We start from the raw sequence: 22,748 nt of genomic DNA, 5'->3' as shown, positions 1-22,748 counted from the left end.
TTGTTTCCGCTGTCAGTATGTTTTAAAATATTCTTCATGTTTTTTCTAATGCTTTGCTACTCTAGGTTTTGTGGAATCCATGTTCTTTATGTCCCTAGTTATGCCTCCAATAACATTTCTCATAAATTTATTAGCTGTAAAATTAAATGTAATTCATCTAAATATTTCATTTAAAAATCATTTTCATATACTTTCAATAAAGAATCTGGTCTCAAATAAGTAAAAACAAACAAGACAGTAGGGAATCCTAAGAAGACATTTCTCAAAAATCATCTTCCAGGATTTTCTCATGGCTTCTTGTCAAATGGATGAAGGTGTTTTGATGGCTATTGTTCTGTGAAGGATATTTTCAGCTACAAGTAACAGAAAAGGTGACTAATAGTAGTTAACTCATCAGGGAATTTGCTGGCTCATGTGCCTATAAAGTCCAGAAGTTAAAGGTACTTCAAGGTTAATCATTGATATTATCAGCATGTGGTATCTTTCCATAAACAGTGTGGCTTCTTCTGAGGGCTGGCTTTCCTTGCAGGCATGGAGTGGCTGCCAGCAGAACTGGGACTACAGATGACTTTGTTCATGGCCAGAGATAGAGACAGAGTTGCTTTCCATGACCTTAGAACAGAAGTCCTATGTTTTATTCTAATTGACTGATCTTAAATAGGTAATCACTACGACTGAGGACATGTTGACTGGCTTCCATCTGAAAGATATGCCCACCCCAAACCAATCACTGTGACAATGAGAAAGGATCCATCAGAACTCACCCTTAGAGCTGTCAGTGGGATCAATCCCACTCAAATTCCAGGGCTACTACATAGTGGGGAAGGGTGAAATATGTATGGGAGCTCTAACACTATCCAATGCAGGTATATATTTGCATACAATTTGTATGTAATTCACATACATTTCTCAACCATAGAAATAATAATGATCATATCTTACTAATATAAGGTGTTGACATATATACATGTTTTACATCTTTTTGATATTATCTAGACTAGAAAAATATTCAATAAGATTAATTTACTTTGCAACAATTACAGTTGTTTCTCTCTTTCTTTATTTCTATTCTTTCTTAATGAGGTATAATGTACCAGTAAGGAAAATAAAAAGTTAAAGAAAGGGTGAGGAGAACAGTTAAGATTTTAATCTGAAAAATAATTTCAGAATCAGTTTCATAGACAAAACTTTAAACTTAATAAACACTAACTAGTTTTATATATATAATTTATTTTCACAATGTAATAATTACATTACTTTCAGAAAATTACCAATCACCTTGTAGTTGTAGCTCAGGAATTATTTTGAAATGTTAATGTCTATTAATGCATTTAACTTATAAATGGTATCCACATTAATCTCTCTATTCCCTCAAATAATGAATCTTTCTTTATATTTACCTTCATAGAATCAGCAACAAAACAAATGTTTTCATCCAACTCCAAAATTCACTGGAACCTTCCTTCATATTTCAATGTAATTAATTTCATTGGTTATTCTTTTATTTTATCGGCAATTTACCGAACTTTATTAATAGTTTGTGTCGGGCACTCCACTAAGCACTGAATATGTGTGTGTGTGTGTGTGCATGTGTGTGGTGATTGCACAAATGAAAAGGAATTTAAGAGGTTTCTGGAACCCTTCCTGAAGCCCGTAGAACAAGGAAGGAGAGATTGGAGATTCAGAGTTGAGGTAGAGACTAGAGAGAACAGGGATGCAATAAAGGTAGATATCTTGCCTTTACAAAGTGCTAATAGCAGGCCACCGAGCAGCAGGAAAAGAGTTCTCAACTCCGAAAGCCAGAGTCTGAAAACGACTGACAAGTCACATCTTTAATCTGGAGGTCACATCATCATTATTCTTCACCAAGAGGATAACACTTTGGGACTCAATGTGAATGTGAGTTAAAAGTCAATGACAAGTAGGAAAAACAATCAGCACCATCTGTACTTATTCAATGCAGGGAATGTGTCGCCATTCTAGAAGTATTAATCATCATGCGCTATCAGTGTGGTTAATGCCAAAAATGGTGGAGAAACGATTCCTCCTAGAAACTGCCCATTTCAAAATTAACAGCATTTGCCTCATAAAAAACATATGGGTACTGTTCAAAATTAAGTTTATCTCAAACAACTAGAAAGTATAGAGAAATGTTGTATTTGTAGTTTTAATTTTGGGGAGAAAATGAATTGTTAACTGCAATGTAAGGAAAGAACAATTTGATCTTGGAGAGGTTTAATGTGTGGCAGGTTAGAAACAAGAAAAAAATATTTTTTTCAGTAGACAAGCTCAAAAAGGCAAACAGCTTTGTCACAGTTCTTGGTTTTAATTAGAAACATTAAATCTATATCACACAGAGAAAAAATGCTCCAAATCTACCTGACACATCTCAACCAGTGAAGCATTGCTTGTCCTTGCAAGATGTTGATGATGATTTTATTTTTCTGTGAGTTTTGTGAAATCCTTGCTGAATCTAAAAGCAATTCAGTAGTGTCAAGTCCCAGAAACTAATAAGACAGAGGTACTCGCATACTTTCAATATATCATATTTGTCACTTATCGTTTATAAAGTATTATTTTGGCTATTCTGGATAGAATTAGCAAGAGAAGCTACACGAATAGCAAATCCCAAGATAGGGTAGAAATTATAGGTAAAGTAAAGAAAATAATTCAAGGGAATGAAAGAGGAAAAGCCTGGTTTAGTGCCCTAACAAATATCATTCTTAATTTTTAGTCACAATTAATATAGTATTATTTGCTTTTATCAAAATGTTCTAATAAAAACACAATAGCATTTGAATTAATTTTTAAATTTTAGTTGCTAAATAATTTTTGGTGAACTATACTACAAGTATAAAGAATAAAAATCTAACATTTTAAACAAACAGCAGATACATTGCCATACATCCTGCTTCAGAAGCATATCGTTTATATGATAAAAATGTCATATACATCATTACAAGGATTTACTAACTATTTGTGATTTATCAGATGACTATGACCAGCCTTCCAGGAACCGTCTTTCATTCTGTGCTTCCAAAACAGACAATTAACAAATATTTAGCAATAAAATATCTTCCTTGCAATAAGAAAAATATTGACTATAAGACAACTTTTCCAGAGAAAAACCATTCTTTATGTAGCATACATTGGCTGCTTCTTTAATCAAGAGACAGTTGGATAAAGAAGAGGCTTTCTGAGGCTGCTCCAAGAACAAATGCATCTACATGATAGAGTGGTTCCCAAAATAAGCTGACATATTTGGCTTCTGTGTGTGGGTATATTGAATTTCCTGAGTGATCCTGCTGTCATTTTACACATGTCAGATGCACCAGATAAACAACCCAACCAACTGCCAGTGTAGGTTGTTTCTCAGCACCATGATGGGAACTGCTTTTATGTGCCTCTTGATTTACCTAATGACATTAAAGCAAACAAATGAAGGTAAATCTTGCAATAAAGTATCACAGATAATGGATTATCAAAATCTCATAGTTAAAAAAAAAAGGTGAAGCCAACAATTGGACTCCCTTAGTTGAATTTTGGAGACATAATGGAGATCAAATTGCAAATGAGATGGTAACCTAGGTTATCCCTGGTAAATGTTCAACTTCATAAATGAAATTTTAAAGATTATCTAATAACTAAACTACATTTCCTTAAGATCTCATATCTTCTGAAACCGATCTTTAAATTCAGATTCAGAAGGTGTCACTGGGATTTATTCTTATTAAAAGAAATACCAAATTTTGCTGCTGGGAAGTCTTTGGAGTCTATTAATAATTTGATTTTTTAAATACTAAAACACCATGTTGCATTAACTTTAATACAATATCGAGTGTTGGAGTGAAGCTGAGTGTTTAGTTGTAAACTTACCAACTTGCTGACTCATTTTAAGATTCAAATGCCTGTTACATCTTGATATGCTGGGAGAATAAGTACCTTATAGAAATTTCTAAAAGATGTTTACCGAAAATATAGAGTTTTAAAAGAACTGTTCTAGAAAAAAAATGTTTTCTGGCTCTTTGGTGCAGAAGAAACATAAAAGAAAAGTAATTAATCAGATTGTGTAATTTGATATTTCCACCTGACACTAATATTTATGGTTCTCTGGTGACAGTTTATTTGCTGGATATGAAACTGCTAGGTACAGCATAGTTCATAAACCTAGGCTAAAAATAATTTTATTAGCAAACATTGTGACATATGAAATCTTTCAGATGGAATTAAACATTAAAGTTAATGTAAGGTACTTCATTAAAAGTTACCATACATACATTTGACTTTATACAGGTAAATAATGGTTGAACTATTGGCTCAAATGCTTAGCCATTTCACTAAAAATTTCTTAAAAATTGTAGGGAAGGTCCATATGTCCCTTTAATTATATATGAAGTTTGGTTCATGTAAGGATTTGTGCGTTTGGGTAGAAAACAGATATGTAGCTATCATCAGATTTTCAAAAGAATATGCATTTTAATACATTTGAAAATTATTCCTTTAAAAGAATATGTTTCTCTAATGTAATACTTACCCCTCATCACCAAATATAATTTGGTTTACAAAATATTGATTTAGTTTATCAGGACTACATCTATATTACAAAAGAAAGTATAAGAAAAATGACGCTATAAAATGAGAAATATATGTGTATTGAATATGAGGATGAATGGGCTCAGAAACTTAGGAATATCATTAAAATATATGACTACATCTCAATTTTTATACATAATTTAAGAGCACATGGAAAATAGCAATATATGTAGAGTTCCTATTTATTGAGCTCTCATAAAGTACAAGATTTAGTGTTCTATTTATATTATTCCATTTAATTCTTACAACTCTGGTAACAATTGTTATGATTATTGCTCCATCTCATATGAAGAAGATGATTCTTACAGAAATTTAATAATTTTAAGATCCCACAGCCAGGAACCAGAATGACTAAGATTCAAATACAGGTCTTTTTGAAGCTAAAATTCATACTTTTCATCTCTATGCTAAAAATCTATTGCCTACACACTCCCATCACTCCAAATATATGTTGGCTATCATAGATCATGAAAGAGGGCACTCAAGTTCATCCACTGAATATGTCAGAGAAGCCTAATGATCACAATATATCCTTATGGGAACTAGAGAAGTGGCTATGATTCCCTCTTCCTTTCATCCCACTGCCTCACATCTTTTCAGCAACAGATAGTAATATTATCTCAAACTTCACCTTTTTTTGCAGTCACTTTCTGTTGACTGCAAGGGACATGGCAACTTAATTCAACAAGAATAATTCAAGGGTTGGCTTCTCTTAAAACTCATATTAATTAAAAGGATGTCATTTATATAACAAGACTGGCTGGTGTTTTTCTGTGTGGTAGATGAAAGAAAATATATTTTTAGAAAAATATATTTTAGTTGAATTCTTTTAATATTTAAAATTTGCATGATGAACTTCAAAGTCTTTTAAAAAATTTTATGTCAATTGAAAAATGCTTTCCAGGGATCCCTTGTGTAGGCATATCTTTGGATGTACCCTGAAGGAATGGAATGAACATTTAAATTCTTCATGCTGCTTATGAGTGGCAGAGTTAAATTTCTGTCACAGCATCTGTGTTTGAATAACTAAATCATGCTGCTTCTCTTAGAATATTCTGGAATTTACACACATGACACAACAAAAATCACAAAGGTAATGTATACAGCAACTCTTTTCATACTTTTTATCAATGAATTTCAAAACAATCCTGCTGAGATTGTTACTAATGAGAAAACTGAGATTCGAAGAGATTTAATAGGTACCAGTGCTGGGTGGAATCCCATAGTTCTGATTTCAAACTATGGTTCTTGTTCTCCATCACCGTGCATGGCATATTTGGTCATTCTGAGAGTCATCAAATGGAGAAGGTAGAAGTGAAACCCTGAGTTGTCCACTCTTACATATTAATCACTTCTCAAGGAAAATCCAGGAAGGCAGTTTTCTTATGTTAAATTATCATCTTACTACTACAGTGTTCTGTAATGAGGACTGGAGATGCTCTAAGTGGTTCAGTCCCCATCTTCTTCCTGAGATGTAAATTCTGTTGAAGTTTGCATTGAAGACAGGTTTTTTTCCCTGTACTTAGGAAAAGTAGATTAATTTCTTAACTCCTCCATAGGAAACATCATAAGTTTTAATTTTTTTGAATTGCCAAGGCTAAGAATTCTCTTGATATTTAGCATGGATTTTTGGACTTCTCTTAACTAATCAAAATAAAGTGCTGAAAGTTCATACTAGGAAGAAGAATCTGACTTTGGGCCAGAAGGGAAGCAAATAATCTCTTTTGTTTAGAACAAAATGTGTGGTTACTCAAAAGTGGCTTGATTAGGGTACAACCGCAAATGAGGTGATCTATTTCCTTTTCTGCATCCATCTATTTATTTTGCGTTCTCCCCTTACCCACTTCAGTCTACCACTAACTTTCACCTTTAAACTTCCTGTGTTGTCAACCTCCTTTATGTGAGAATAAAATAGAAATAGCTAAGTATATGGTAGATAAAACCATGAATCTGTTTTGTTCACTACTGAATTCAATATTTTGTGAAAATGTGGAAACTTACACTTAGTGAATGTAGGAATAAAATCCCAATTAGTTGTTATTAAATTTTAGCTCTATCTCTTGGAATAAAGGACATTTAAATGAAAAGAAAATAACGTTACTCTCCTTTTCTCAAAGGAATCTCTTGAGGTTATATTTAATGTGGTGAAGGCAGGAGTCAAGGAGTAAAGGAGGTGAAGGTAATGTGGGAAGCAAGAGAGGCTCTCTCCTTTTTCCCTAAATTACAATTTCTAGGTCCCTCACAATGCCTTATAAGCAGAGGGCCAAATAAGACATTCATGGATAATTCCCTTATGTTCATAAAATGGCTTAAATCTTTAACTACTTTCACCCACATTAATACAGAACTGCTGAGAGACAACTGCTGTCATTCTAGGCAAGGAAACTGAGGTGCTCTCAAATCCTCTCAAGACAAAATGGGGGTGCCTTTATATAATTCCCAGCCCTCCCAGGGAACATTTCCCAGGGGAATTATGCATGCTGGAATTAAAAAGTAAGATATTTATCTTTTATTTTTAACAGAATCTAGATGAGTCAGGACACATAGTAAGCATATTCTCAAATATATATAAATACAAGTACATGCAAATAAATAGTTATAAAATTTCCAATGTTTATCATGAAATCAAAACAGAAGTGTCCTTAAAAACCTCAGTGCTAGTTGAAGAATAAAATGTTGAGTGTACATCCAATAAGTTCTTTAACAAAAACAAGACACAAATACGTCAAATACATCAGGTAATAAGGCAATCAAAATCTCATTACAGAAGATGCTAAGAAATATAATTATTTATTCTTCTTCCAACACCACCTATCAGACTAAGAAACTTACAGCTCATCTACAAGAGCTTTTATCATCTTTCTTTGTCAAAAATAAACAGATGTAAGACCAAATTTCCATTTGGTTACACTAAAATCACCCAACTGCCATACAATATATAATAACTCATAATATGAAATTTCCGCATAAATATTTAATCCATATACTATAAAATAAAAGGTAGAGTCACATTTCTGTACATCAGAAACTTTACATTGTAAACATTGGAGATATTGTAATAATAGAATGGGTATGGCAAGAATGGAATTGGTGTGGCAAGAATGAGTATGGCAATGGTTGTGATCAAGGTGTTAGCCAGACCTAGGGTCTCATCTGAAGACACAATTGGGGAAGGATCCACTTATATGACCACATGGCTGTTGGTAGAAATCATTTCCTCATGGGCTGTTGACCATTCCTTGCTGGCTCTTGGCCAGAGGCTATCTTCAGTTCCTTGCCAGGAGGGTCTCTCTGACATGGCAAGTTGTTTCATCAGAGCAGGCAAACTAAGAAGGCAACAAAGAGAATCTGCTAACAAGATAGAAGTCATGAGACTTTATAATCTAATCACGGAAGCAACATTCCATTCCCTTTTCCATATTATGCTGGCTGTACAAAGAAGCAAATCACAGGACTGGCTGATACTCAAGGGCAGGAGACTACAGAAGGTTGTGAATATCAGGTGCTTAAGATCCTTGGGCGCCATTTTAGAGGTTGCCCACCACACTGATGCACTTGAAAATGATGTAGAAAATGACAAATATTTTAAAATGGTAAAATTATAGTTTCCGGCAAAGTAATAAGAAAAAATAATGTCTAAGAGCTATTTAAAAACCTCACCTTAAAATATTTTTTAAAACTCAAAAGAGAAATAAAGATGTAAAATACTATATAAAAAGAAATACAAATTAAAACAATATATCATTTTCATGTGTCAAACATTAAACATTTAGTTGATAATATCTATTGTTGGCAAGGGTAAACAGGTGCTTCATAATCTACTTATGTGGTTAAACATTTCTGAGGGCAATCTGAAAATATCAAGATTCGCATACCCTTTGACTTATCAATAGTACTTTTAGATATTTATTTTACAGAAATAATTAAGCCAAAGTTCAGAGATTGATGTACAAGAATGTTCATTGAAGTTATATGTATGCTGCTAGAAAAATTGGTAATTATTTAGTAGTATATCAGGAAGGATTGGCTAAATAAAATATGTTATGACAGCTATAAAATAAAATATCTTGTTGCTATTAAAAATGATCATGTTTATTATCATGAAAATATATCTTGATATATTTTTAAATGAAAAGAGCAAACTATCTATATAGAACTGCATTATCTATATAGAACTGCATGTGTATATGCTGGTGTGTTGACACCCATAGGTGCAGAGGAAAATGTGTGAAAGGATATCTATCAAAATATTGAGAACGATTATCTTTGACTTGTAGATAACGAATTATCTTTATTTTCTTTATACCTTCTTTATTTTCCAATATTTTATCTTAAGCATATTCACATTTCATAATATTAAAAAGCAATAAAGCTATTTCCAAAATAATCTTTAAAATGATTTCCTCCTATACCCTCATATAGGAATGTTTCAAGCTTTCATTATTATATCTGTTAATTGGAACAATATAGCATCATAAGATCCTTTCATGCTCAATGTATTTTCCTCTTCTATTGATAAATGGATATGTTCCAAGTCTTGGCAAATTACATTTACTTAAAAAAAATCCCTCCAGAAGTCTATATACACACAAATATTATCTATCAAAATGGAACTGGAAATTAACTGTCAGATTTCTTCTTAACCTGGCTATTTGGGAAGAATAATTCACTGAGGGACCAGCATTGAAGATTTTGATTAGTCAAACAAGAAAACAAATTTTTGGTTGCTATATATAATTATTCACTTATTATTTATTCTTTATACCCTCATTTTGGAGCATCCACTAGGTTCGAGGCATTGGGCTAAGTGCTAGCAATGCAACAGTAAATCAGAAACAGTCTGTGCCTGCTCTTACAGCCTAATAAAGACAAATCAAAGAACTTCACTGCTGACGATGTCTCAGAGACCACAGTCTAGAATTCCCCAACCCTCAATTCATGAATCAGAGAAGCAGAGTTTTATACTCTTTTTTTCTGTACCTATATTGATCGATAACAGACCCAAATTCATTTTTCTCAACTATTTTGTCATAGGCAGAATTCTGTGAGGGCCCCCACAATATTTTCCACTGCTGTTCCTCCTATGATTCTGTTATATAATATGGCAAAAGGGATATTGCAGACATAATCAAGGTTACTAATCCATTAAGATGGAAAAATTATCTAGCTGGCCTAACCTAATCAGACAAGGCCCTTAAAAGCAGAGAGTTACTGCAGACAGTAACAGATGAGAAAGAGAAAATTCAAATCTCTTAGAGAGAGATTTGATGTAAGGAAGGCTCTCTGTTGCTGGGATAGAGGGGGCTATAAGGGAAGGACCTGAGGACAATCCCTAGGAGCTGAGAGCTGTCCCCAGATGACAGCCAGCAAGAAGGTGGGGGCTTCAAGCCGACAACTTGATTTCAGCCTTCACCAGAAAACTCAGGCCATCCCAAACTTCTGGCCTACCAAATTTGGGGTATTTTGTTACATAGCAATAGAAAAGTAATGCACATTTTTTCCCCTTTGTATATCATTCCTGGGGACTAGTTAGCACACTACAGTACAACTGGATCTGAGATTCATGGATTTCAGCTCCCTTCTTTATTGTCCCAATGTGGAAACTGAAGTCCAAGGTTTCTAGCCACACTGGCCTTTTTTGTCTTTTTTAATTAATTGATTAATTTTTTATTTTGAAACAATCTCAAACTTCTAGGAAGCTTCCAAGTATAGTACATGTAATTTTTTTTTCAGGAAACATTTGGGTGCACACATTGATGACAGGATATACCATCACCTCTAAATAATTCAATGCATTTTTTTTCCTAAACAAGGGCATTCCTCTACATAATTAAAATTCAACCATCAAAATCAGCAACTTAAAGTCATTTCATCTCTCAGAACTCAGTCAACTTTCACAAAGTACTCAAATAATTTCCTTTAGAACCAAAGTTCCATTTTGGAGTCAGTTATTGTGTTTGGTTAGTCTCCTTCAACTAGGACAAGTTACTCATAGAATCCCTTGACTTTCAGGACCTTGAAACTTGATGATTACAAGCCAATTATTCTGGGGAATTTCCTTCAATTTAGATTGTTCTGATTTTCCTTCATGATAGTTGTATACTTTTGTAGGAATGCTAGAGAAATGATCTGTGCTCTTCTCACTGATTACTATAAAATGGCACACAATTTCATTTTGTACCAATACTAATGATGTTAACTTTGTTAAGGTGGTGTTTGCCAAGGTTCTCCATTGTAAAGTATTATTTTTTTTCTGTGTAATTAACAAGTATTTGTGGGAAAGTAATTTGAGACTATGTGAATATCCTATTTGTTATCAAATTTTTAATTTATTCATGCCTAGTAATTTGATCAACATAGACTCATAGTTTATTATTTTATCCCATGTTTTATAATCTATTGCTATCATCATTTATTTTTGTACTCAAATTGTCAGAAATTTGGCCAAAAGGAACCTCTTGGAATTGCTTCAGTGTTATTTTGACAAGTTCCAAGTCCCTTTATTCTTTCAGCACTTTCTTACTTTCTGATACATCAAGATGTCCTGGAAAATATGGCCTTTTCTCTGAGGCATACTGTCTCTTTTTAGTAAAAAGTGATATTTAGAAACCAAGATCTAGACACTTAGTTTACTCATGGCTTTTAGGATGTTGTTGTCCCTAGGAACAGAATGTCTCCAAAATACTGTGCTCTCTGCTTCCCCATAATTTTTGTATATGCTGTTCCCTCTACATGAATGTCCTTCCTTCTTCACATGATGAACTCTTCCTACTCATTCTTTAGATCAAAGCTTAAATCTTGCTTCTTCAAGGAACCCTTCCTAGATGCCTAGATTGGTTGAGGTCTACACCCATAGCATCGTATTCCTTTTGAATCTATAATATAGCAACTATTTAGAAACATATACCTCCTCCTCTCTAGACTAATAAACTTTGGAGAACAAAATCTGATTTTGATCAACATTGTATCACTAGTGCCTAGTACAGGTCCTAGCATATAGTAGTTCTCAACAAACATTTATGGAAAGAATAAATGGGTGAGACAGTGAATGAGTCAATGAATGAAACCAGAACTAGACCCCAGTGCTTTCCTAGCTATTCCATAGTGGACACTTAGAACTTTAAATAGTTTTCTGTAAATTCTTAGACATATGGCACAATTTTATTCTTTCTGAAAGAACCCTGAATTTTTGCACACTGGATCAAACAATTTTCCACATTATTTTTGAATTTAATTCTTCTTGAAATGGATTCAGACAAAAGTGGAAAACCAAGTGCTCTCTGAGAAGGTCATAGCATTTGCCACTATTGAGTTAATCACTTGGGCTTATTCTCCATTAGATTTATTTATATTCTGAGTAACTTTGCTAAGTTGTAAGAAAATAAAAAGCTACAGAAGAATATTTAATTTGATTGGGTAATACTAAATCTTCACCACCTCCTGGGTCCCTAATTAAATCTTGTTTTTACAATGCCTTGTCCTTGAATATGGGTGGCTCTGAAAGTCTCAGAAAGGGAAATTATGATACAGGAAATCCAGGAACTCACTTTGAAACAATGTGGAAGTCTAATAGTCCTTCCATTGTCTCTACAGGAAGGTCAAACATACAATTGTCTTCTTAGCTTGATGCTTTTATGGTTTTTCTCTTGTTTTTGAATCAGACCTAGACTCAACAAAGACCCACCTAATGGTTTCTGCCTCTCCCCAGCTGTAACTCCAATAACTGTGCTTGGGTATTATGTCAGACTTTTTGGCATCATTTGAAGCATTTGACTATTGAATTCTGTTGACTTGCTAGAAAGAAAGTGGGGTCAGAAGGGCAGGCCTAAAATAGTTATAGTTCTTCCAGTCCTGAGAGATATATTAGGAGAGTTTTAGAAGGTTTTTTTTCTCATTTTACAGTTTCTGAGACGGACTTCTGAGACACTTGGTATTTTCTCTTCCATTCATTGTATGCACTGTTTATTATAAAAACCAGAGAATCTCACAGCAACTTACACAATGAAAAATGGTTATTCAAGATTTCTCATTTTGCCTGACTTGCACTGTGGTTTTCTTCATTCTAAGACATCTGGCAAAAGTGAACCTGTTTGTTTTGTTTTTTAACCTGGTTGAAAAAAACTGCTGGTAGTTCTAAAAAAAACAACACGAGAAATGAAGAACAACATCACATGTAAATTAGGAATCTCTCCTTTGTTCTTATGAGGCTACAGTGAAACAAAGATTCTTAGCCATACTGAGGCTCTTGTAACTTGTTCAATACTTCATGCCAAAGAGTCTATAGTAATTATAAACTCAAGAAAAAATTTTCTACTTTTCAGCTTCTTTCTAGTGGCATATTTTCCTCATTCACTTAGTTATGTTTCAGGTGGTTTAGAATTCAATTATGACTCATATAATGTTATTTTTCTAAAGAACATTTGCTATTGCATCACGTCTCAAAAATAATTGAAATGGATCCAATTCATGGATGTGGCTTAATTAACTAAGACTTTTCCCTACACCGAGAAAATGATAATGTGGGCTTTACTAAACAAACTAAAATATCCCAACCAAGATAACTCAGTATTCAAAGAATCAAAGGCAAAGAATCAAAGCAGGCTTACAAAAGTCTCCTCTAATACGAAGACTATTTGAAAATACAATTTTCAGCTTTTAAGTGAAGAAATGCTGAGCTGCTAGGCTCTACCACTTTCTACACAGAAATCCATTTTAATTGTTGTATCACTTCTGAATTTTGGAAGGAAAATTGGCAATGTGTGTGGCATTTCTAGCAAAGGGGAAAAAAAAAGGTAATTGGGTTTCTGAACACCATGCCTTCAGTAATGGCCTAGAAGATGGAACTGCAAAAGGACTCTAGGACAATATTTCATTTGTCAAAATGAATGTAGGATATCAGGTCATTCCTAATATTGAGTAATATTCTCCCAGTGGGGCAGAGCACCTCTCCGTACCAGGCATTAGAAGAGCAGAGCATGCTGACTAGAAGAGACTTGTTGGTGATATTTTAGACTAGTCAAGTGATGGCCTCTGACCACAAAGAACATTGGCTGGGGCTCTGTTAAATTAGCCAAGGAATTATCAGGTATGTAGTATATTTGTCTGTACAGAAATCCTCTTTAACATCCCATCAAAAGCTACATAACTTAAAATAATATCCCACGAATGCCATATTCCTGGGAGGAATCTAAAATATCTATTTATCTATTGGGGTGGCTGAGTAGGGGTGATGTTATTATAGCAAATGTGCACATTTCTGGCGTAAATATTTACTTAGCTCTGCTTGTCAACAGCTGAGTCGTTTCTCTGTTCTCCCACTTGGAGTCATTTGATACCCAGTGAGGATCATCTCCCTTGGAGGCTGCAGTGTTTATCTTCCAAGCACTAATATTAAAATGTAGCTCTTGATTCAGGCGACAGCGAGCCAGGGGATTTCTGAGCATCATTCCTTCTCTTATTGAGTCTTCCACAGGGACAGTCACCTTTAAAGAGTATAAATCACGAGCTACCTGTTTCACTGTAAACCACAAGTATCTTCTCTGCCAGATGTGAAAAAGCCAATACGTATTTAAAATCTAAATTTAAAAATATTCATATATTTAGAAAATTTCAATTGCTCTTCTAGCTTTTAAACATGTTCATGAAAAAATTATTTTTTCAAACTATTTACAAAAATGGAACTATTTAGGAAGTCTACAAAAAGCCTGAAAAAATTATTTCAGTTAAGGTACTTTCTTACATAGAAAATTAAATCACCCTATAGAATTAGAAACTAAAATTTGCTAGCTCTTTTAAGGTAACCTCAATGCCTAGCAATTAGCAAGTGGTTAACAATAGTTTGTTGAATAAATGAGTAGATGGAATATTAACAAAATCAAGGTTGTATTAGATAAAAAGTATAATCGAATAATAGTACCATTATATAATTCTTTAAGTGCTAGACAACGTGATTTTGATTTATCCCATGGAATTTTTAGTGGCTTTACCTTCACCTACAAGAAAGGCATCCTGGGAAATTATTATGATGATTGGTATGAATAATATATAAAATTGTTCCTCTAATCTCTATGTTCATGCTGTACCGGTCTTATCTCTCTCTCACGCGCGTGCTCTCTTTCGCTCTCTCTCCCCTCTTTCTCTGCACACACACAGAGGAAAGACCATCTGAGGACACAGTGAGGAGGCAGCCATCTGCAAGCTAGGAAGAAAGACCTCCTTGCTGACACCTTGATCCTGGACTTCTGGCCTCCAGAAGTGTGGGAAAATAAATTTCTGTTGTTTAAGGCATCCAGCTGGTGGTATATTGATAGGAGCCTGGGCTGACAGTATAATTCCAGAGGACAGAGCCAACAGCCATAGAGAATTATTGCTAGGCCTTAAGACCTAATTAAGGAATTTCCAACATTTGCCCAGTTAGATTTCAGAATTGTTATGGATCAGAGACTCCTTTGTGCCCAACCCCTGCATTTTCCCTGTTTTTGAAGGAATATTTATAGTGTTTATCCTATACCCGTTTCACCACAGTATATTGATGTTTGAGAAGCAGAGAACCTGGATTTCTATTTTCATAGGTCTCTATAGTAAGAGAATCCATATAAGGAGCTGAACTTTGTAACTCACCCTGAGAAATCTCATCCGTACCGGGATCTGACTTAGTTGATGAGATCCTGGACTTTGAGCTGATAGCTATAATGACATGAGACTTCGGGGACCTTGGGAGGGAATGAATGTATTTGGAATGTGAGAGAAAGGTAAATTATTGAAGCCCAAAGTCCAGATATGGTGGGCACCCTCTAACATGGCCCCAAATGATACCCTCCTCCTAACTTATTGACATACTTCTAAAAAGTAGAATATAGAAGAAGCAAGTGTCTGTCACCTGAGATTAGATTACAAAAAGACTGTGGCTTCTACCTGGAGTTCCTCCCTCAATCACTCTTTAAGGGAAATCTCTCCCATGTTGTAGAGTTTCCCTATGGAGAGAACCATGTGAACAAGAAACTGATGTCTTTGGACAACAGCCAGCGAGGATCTGAGACCTGCCAAGAATTACATAAATGTGTTTGTGGAAGTGGATATTCATCTAGCCCAGCCTTGTATGATTGGAGCTCCAGCCAACAACTTCATGACACCCTTGCAAAGCATCTTGATCCTGAGAAATCCACTTAAACTTTGCCCCGATTCCTGACCCACAGCTTTGGGATAATGAACGTCTGATGTTTTTAGCCACTAAGTTTTGGTAATATTTTGTGCCCTGGAAGCTAACAAGTATATTTGTTATCATTGCATCTCTCCTTACAATTTTTTCAATGTACCCTTAAGTTTGCCTCCCTTCCAATATTTGCTTTTACCCTGAGTTTTAGTCTATTAATTTCTTACATTGGCTTATAGTAATTATCTACATAATTATCTATTATTTATAGAACATGTACTACGTATTACAATACATAGTAGAAAAAAATTTAGCTTGTTATTATGGAGTATTTTAAGTATATACAAAAGTAAAGTAAACAAATATAATGGACCCCCATGCACCTATCACCTAGCTTCAACACTTATGGTCAATATTGATATAGCACAACAATATTGACAAAACAACCCATAGTCAATATCATTTCACCTCTATGTTTACCCATTCTTCTCCCTCAGATTATTTTCAAGGAAGCCCCAGACATATCATTTATTCTATAATATTTTTAGTATGTATCATTCTTTAGAAAAACATTTTAAGTTATGAGTTGACCATATAAATTATATCAAGGGGTATTCTGGCAACAGAGATAAGAACTTCAGAGCAAAGCTGAGTATAGCCATTCTTGTTAATATTCTTCAACTCAAGGATATGAATAAACTATTCTATAGAAGAAATGAACAGGAATTTTGGGTTAGAGATTAGCAAGCTGAAGAGAGAGGGAAAACAGTTGAAGGAAGAAAGGGAAGTCCAACAGCATGGCAATAGGCTGAAGGCAAAGTCAAATATATAACCAATGATGATTAACTGCAATGAGAATGATTAAGTGACTTTTAAGACCAAGGCTGTCTAACACTGAAGGTTAGATTACATCAAGTATGTTGCCTATTTTATATAATTCTCCTTTAGTCTCCCAAGTCCTTCAGGAAGGTCTGCTATGCACATATTCTAGACTCAGAGGACTTTAGTAGTAAACAGTTTGGACAGTGTAAAGCACAGTGAAATATGGCCTTACAGGTAGGAAATGAAAGGTTGAGAAGAACTTTGTAATTCAACAGAGCAAGAACTAGAAGTCAGAAGTGATCAGAAAAAATGCAAGTGGCATCCCCCCACTGATCAAACTCAACAGGAATCAGCATAGCTATGGGAAAATATGATAGGTTTCCAATAATATGTGAGAAGATAACTGAATAAATTTTTTGCTTCAATACTAAAGGAAAAGCGACTCTAGGAATCTAGAGAATATGTAATTACTCTGAAAGGCTGCCATTTTGGTTGCACACACAGACACACAGACGTACATACAAATGTACCTCCTGCTGATGAAATCAAGATCAACACTACCACTGAAGCTTATTGTAATATCTCTAAGATTGTGATGAATTTTGTAAAAGAAATAAGAAGAGAATCAATTTTACCATCTGGTTCTACTGTCAGTGAACTACCAGATATGATGATGTCCAAATATAAATGGCCCCACTGAGTGCAGAATACAAATACGGTTTTTCCTCCACTAATTGCTCAAAGTGGGTTATTAAGGATACAAAAATAGAACAAGAATATTATACTCAACTGACATGAAAAAACAGCTTTGTTTTTTTTTCGAGGTGGAGTCTCACTCTGTCGCTCAGGCTGGAGTGCAGTGGCACGATCTCAGCTCACGGCAAGCTCCACCTCCTGGGTTCATGCCATTCTCTTGCCTCAGCCTCCCGAGTAGCTGGGACTGCAGGCGCCCACCACCACACCTGGCTAATTTTTTTTTTTTTTGTATTTTTAGTACAGATGGGGTTTCACCATGTTTGTCAGGATGGTCTCGATCTCCTGACCTCGTGATCCACCCGTCTCAGCCTCCCAAAGTGCTGGGATTACAGGCATGAACCACCGTGCCTGGCCCGAAAAAAAGATAGCTATTAAGTCAAGTCGGTGGATTACAGTTTTGGGGTAAATAAGAATTATATTGAAAAAATTTTTTTATCAGTTGTAAAAAAATCTTGTGGCAAATAAAAACCAATTTACTATGTCTCAAAACTTTTTTTTTAAAAAAACAGGAATTTTGGTTTCTTTGTTTCATATAATCAAGGCTGCATAAGACGAGAGAATTTTATGTAAGAATTTCCTATCCTGGTCTTAAAAATGTAGCTTTTTTTGGTAACAGCACCCATGACTCACAACTCTACCTACCCATAAAACTGGGAATTTTCATCTCAATCACCTAACTCACTGTACTGGAGGAAGACTTTATTTTTCTTGGATTTTATTGTCAAATACAGAGGGATAATATTACAGAGCAATTTCCTCTCTATTGCCTACAGCAATGATAAAACCAAAAAAGTGTACAAGAGTAAAATGTGGTGTCAATCAAAAAACAATCAATTTTACCATATACAGAGGAGTTTTTTTTTAATAAAAATATCTTTCTGGTGTAAGTATTGATTTGTCCTTGATTTCTGAAAGGAGGGTAGTATTGCAGGATATGGTTGAAGGATAGCCATTATCTCATTTCTCTCTTACAGACGAGCCATTGCAGATTTAGAAGTTATCAATTGCCATCTCCCAGTAACCCATTGTATTAGTCAGCATTCTTTTATAGGGACAAAACTAATAGGATATATATGTACACCATATATACACACACATATGTATACACATATATATGTGCAATCACAAGGTCCCACAATAGGCTGTCTGCAAGCTGAGGAGCAAGGAGAACCAACCCAAGTCCCCAAACTGAAGAACTTGGAGTCCGATGTTTGAGGGCAGGATGCATCCAGCATGGAGAAAGATGTAGTCTGGGAGGCTAGGCCCATCTCTCTTTTTTACATATTTTCCTGTCTGCTTTATATTCTCTGGAAGCTGATTAGATTGTGCCCACCAGATTAAGGGTGGATCTGCCTTCCCCAGCACACTGACTCAGTGTGAACCCATACACATGCATAATATTCAAATAAAGGCAATAATGAGGTCATAATTATGCCTAACATAATCCAACCGTCCTTCATGCAACTGGAAATGCACCAATCCCCAACCCAAATACTATTACATACAGTTAACAGTACTTAAATGCTGATATGAGGCCAATAAATCTTATGTTACATGATAAATGAAAAGGAAATAAAATGAAGATATTTTCTTAGTACAAGTGTTTACATGTGCAAACATGTTTTTAACAAAAGAAGAAGGAAATAGTCATGACAGTTACAGTCCTCATTTCTGCAGCTGGTTCACGTAGTCGTAGCTGGTATTGATGACTACCTTCTTCTACTACCCATTCTGTATTCCCTTTGCCTTCAGCAAGCACCTCAGCAGGTCATGGTTTTTCTCCTGGTGGAGTGACCCAAATCTTCATTCCTGAGAAGTCTGAGCCATTTGGAGTCATTCCTGGATTGTGCTGTTGTAGTTTCCCATTTACCTTAATCACAGGGTATGGTAGTATTAAGAGACACCCTAATGGATCTCCTGTATTCCATGCATACTCTTCCTTTCTTCTGTTGTGGAGTAGTAGACTGATTTCATCTTGATAGTCTGGGTCAGTCATCCCAACTAACACTGTAACTCCCTTCTTAGCCTGTTGACTTAAAGGTAGGAGGAGCCCAAACTGTCCAGGTGGCAATCTTAACTTCCAGTTTAATGGAATCATTGTTGCATCTCCTGGTGGCAGCATTCCTCCCTCTGGAACTAAGACTGCTAGGCCAGCAGAACATAATGTCGTGGGAACAGGAAGCAAAAATTTTGCTAGTGGATCACTAGGGGTGATGGTGGGTGGTGCCACTTCCACCCCTTGATTCCTGGACCTGTGAATCCTAGCTATGGGAGAAACAGTACCATATATTGGACAGTGATTCAGACCATACATGGTCTTCTGGAGAACTTCACTCCAGCCCTGCAAAGTATTGTTACCTAGTTGGCATTGTGACTTCAAAATGCCATTCCACCTTTCTATCAATCCAGCTGCTTCAGGATGATGGGGAACATGGTAAGACCAGTGAATTCCATGAGCATGAGCCCATTTTGCACTTCTTTAGGCAAAAAGCGAGTGCCTTGATCAGAGGCAATGCTGGATGGAATACCATGATGGTGGATAAGCCATTCTTTGAGTCCATGGATGGTAGTCTTGGAAAAAGTGTTGCGTGCAGGATAGGCAAACCCATATCCAGAGTAAGTGTCTATTCCAGTAAGGGCAAACGTCTGCCCTTTCCATGATAGAGGAGGTCCAATATAATCAACCTGCTACCAAGCAGCTGGCTGATCAACCCAAGGAATAGTGCCATATCGAGGGCTCAGTGTTGGTCTCTGCTGCTGGCAAATTGGGCACTCAGCAGTGGCCATAGCCAGGTCAGCCTTCGTGAGTGGAAGTCCATGTTGCTGAGCCCATGCATAACCTCCATCCCTGCCACCATGGCGACTTTGTTCATGGGCCCATTCAGTGATGACAGGGGTGGCTGGGGAAAGAGGCTGAGTGGTGTCCACACTCATGATCATCCTATCCATTTGATTATTAAAATCCTCCTCTGCTGAGGTCACTTACATGGGATACAAATATCTTCACAATTTTTGACCACTCAGAGAGGTCCATCCACATACCTCTTCCCCAGACTTCCTTGTCACCGATTTCCCAATCATGCTTCTTCCAAGTTCCTGACCATCAAGCCAAACCATTGGCTACAGCCCATGAATCAGCATATAATCACACATCTGGCCATTTCTCCTTCCATGCAAAGTGCACAACCAGGTGCACTGCTCAAAGTTCTGACCACTGGAAAGATTTCCCTTCACTGCTGTCCTTCAGGGAAGTCCTAGAAAGGGGCTGTAGTGCTGCAACTGTCCACTTTCGGGTGGTGTGTGCATATCATGCAGAACTATTTGTGAACCAGGCCCTAGTCTTCTCTTCCTCCGTCAACTGATTATAGGGAACTCCCCATGAGGCCATCGGTGCAGGCTGGGGGACAGAAGGCAGGGTAGCAGGAGTAGAGACAATGGGCATTTGAGTCACTTCCTCATGTAACTTACTCGTGCCTTCAGGACCTGCTCGAGCCTGATCACATAGATACTACTTCCATTTGAGGATGGAATACTGCTGTGCATAGCTCATTTTATGGCTAAGTGGGTCAGAAAGCACCCAGTTGATCATAGGCAGGCAGTTCAGGTCACATGGTGACTTGATGACCCATGGTCAAATGTTCAGTTTCCACCGAAGTCCAATAACAGGCCAAGAGCTGTCTCTCAAAAGGAGAGTAATTATCTGCAGAAGATGGCAGGGACTTGCTCCAAAAGCATAGAGGCCTCCATTGTGATTCACTTATGGGGGCCTGCCAAAGGATCCAAACAGCATCCCTATTTGCCACTGACACATCAAGCACCACTGGATCTTCTGGGTCGTATGGCCCAAGTGGCAAAGCAGCTTGCACAACAGCCTGGACTTGTTGCAGAGCCTTCACCTGTTCTGGTCCCCACTCAAAACTCGAAGCCTTTTGGGTCACTCAATAAATGGGTTGGAGTAACACACCCAAACGAGGGATGTGTTGCCTCCAAACTCCAAATAGGCCCACTAGGCATTATGCCTCTTTCTTGGTTATAGGAGGGGCCAAATGCAGGAACTTATCCTTTATCTTAGAAGGAATATCTCAACAGGCCCCACACCACTGGAACCCTAGAAATTTTACTGAGGTAGAAGGTCTCTGAATTTTAGTCAGATTAATTGCCCATCCTCTGGCACACAAATGTCTCACCAATAAGTCCAGTGTGTTTGCTACTTCTTGCCACCAGATCCAATCAGCATAATGTCATCAATGTAATGGACCAGTGTGATATCTTGTGAAAGCAAAAAGCAATCAAGATCTCTCCAAATAAGATTATGATGCAAAGCTGGAAAGTTGATATGCCCCTGAGGTAGGACTGTAAAGGTATATTGCTGGCCTTGCCAGTTGAAGTCAAATTGCTTCTTATGGGCCTTATGGATAGAGATGGAGAAAAAGGCACTTGCCAAGCCAGTGGCTGCATACCAGGTACCAGGAAATGTGTTAATTTGCTCAAGCAATGAAATCACATCTGGTACAACAGCTGCAATTGGAGTCACCACTTGGTTAAGCTTACAATAATCCACTGTCATTCTCCAAGATCCATCTGTCTTCTGCACAGGCTCAATGGCAGAGTTGAACAGAGATGTGGTGGGAATCACTACCTCTGTGTCTTTCAAACCCTTCATGGTGGTACTAATCTCTGCAATCCCTCCAGGGATGCGATATTGTTTTTGATTTACTATTTTCCTAGGTAGAGGCAGCTCTAATGACTTCTATTTGGCTTTTCCCACCATAATAGCCCTCACCCTATCAGTCAGGGAGCCAATGTGGGGGTTCTGTCAGCTGCTAAGTATGTCTATGGCAATTATGCATTCTGGCACTGGGGAAATTACCACAGGATGAATCCGGGGACCCACTTCACCCACTGTAAGTCAGTCCTGACCTAAAACTCCATTAATTACCTGACCTCTATAAGCTCCTACTTTAAGTGGAGGACCACAGTGACATTTTGGGTCCCCTGGAATCAACGTCAGCTCAGAGCCAGTGTCCAGTAGTCCCCAAAGTGTCTGATCATTTCCCTTTTCCCAATGCACAGTTACCCTGGTAAAAGGCCAGAGGTCTCCCTGGGGAAGAATGGGAGAAAGATTCACCACATAAATTGTTGGTAATGCAGTGGGGTCCTTCCTCAAGGGGTCCTGGTCTCCCCTTCATTCAAGGGGTTCTGGGTCAGTAAACTGGCTCAAGTCGGAAATTAATTGAGGGGCCATGATTCTCTATTTTTGTAATTCAAATTAGTCTTTTGTCCTTTCAACCTAGAAGTTTTCTGTTTGTATAATTTAAGTAGGAATGCAGTAGTCTTCCTATCAATTTCACTTCTAGAAACACTACGATTGGTTATCCAGTGCCAGAGCTCTACATGAGTCAGACTATTCTGATTGCCACTTTGC

General features: G+C 36.6%; 1 pseudogene; it reads right to left on the bottom strand.

Annotated features, from left to right (window-relative positions):
• Positions 1-18,979: 18,979 nt before the first annotated feature.
• LOC129397814 (uncharacterized) lies at positions 18,980-22,439 on the bottom strand (annotated as a pseudogene).
• Between the last annotated feature and the right edge of the window lie 309 nt (positions 22,440-22,748).

Source organism: Pan paniscus, chromosome 4, assembly GCF_029289425.2.
Source record: "Pan paniscus chromosome 4, NHGRI_mPanPan1-v2.0_pri, whole genome shotgun sequence".
Classification (NCBI taxonomy): domain Eukaryota; kingdom Metazoa; phylum Chordata; class Mammalia; order Primates; family Hominidae; genus Pan; species Pan paniscus.
The sequence above is the reverse complement of the archived record's forward strand: the minus strand, read 5'-3'. Positions and strand labels throughout refer to the sequence as shown.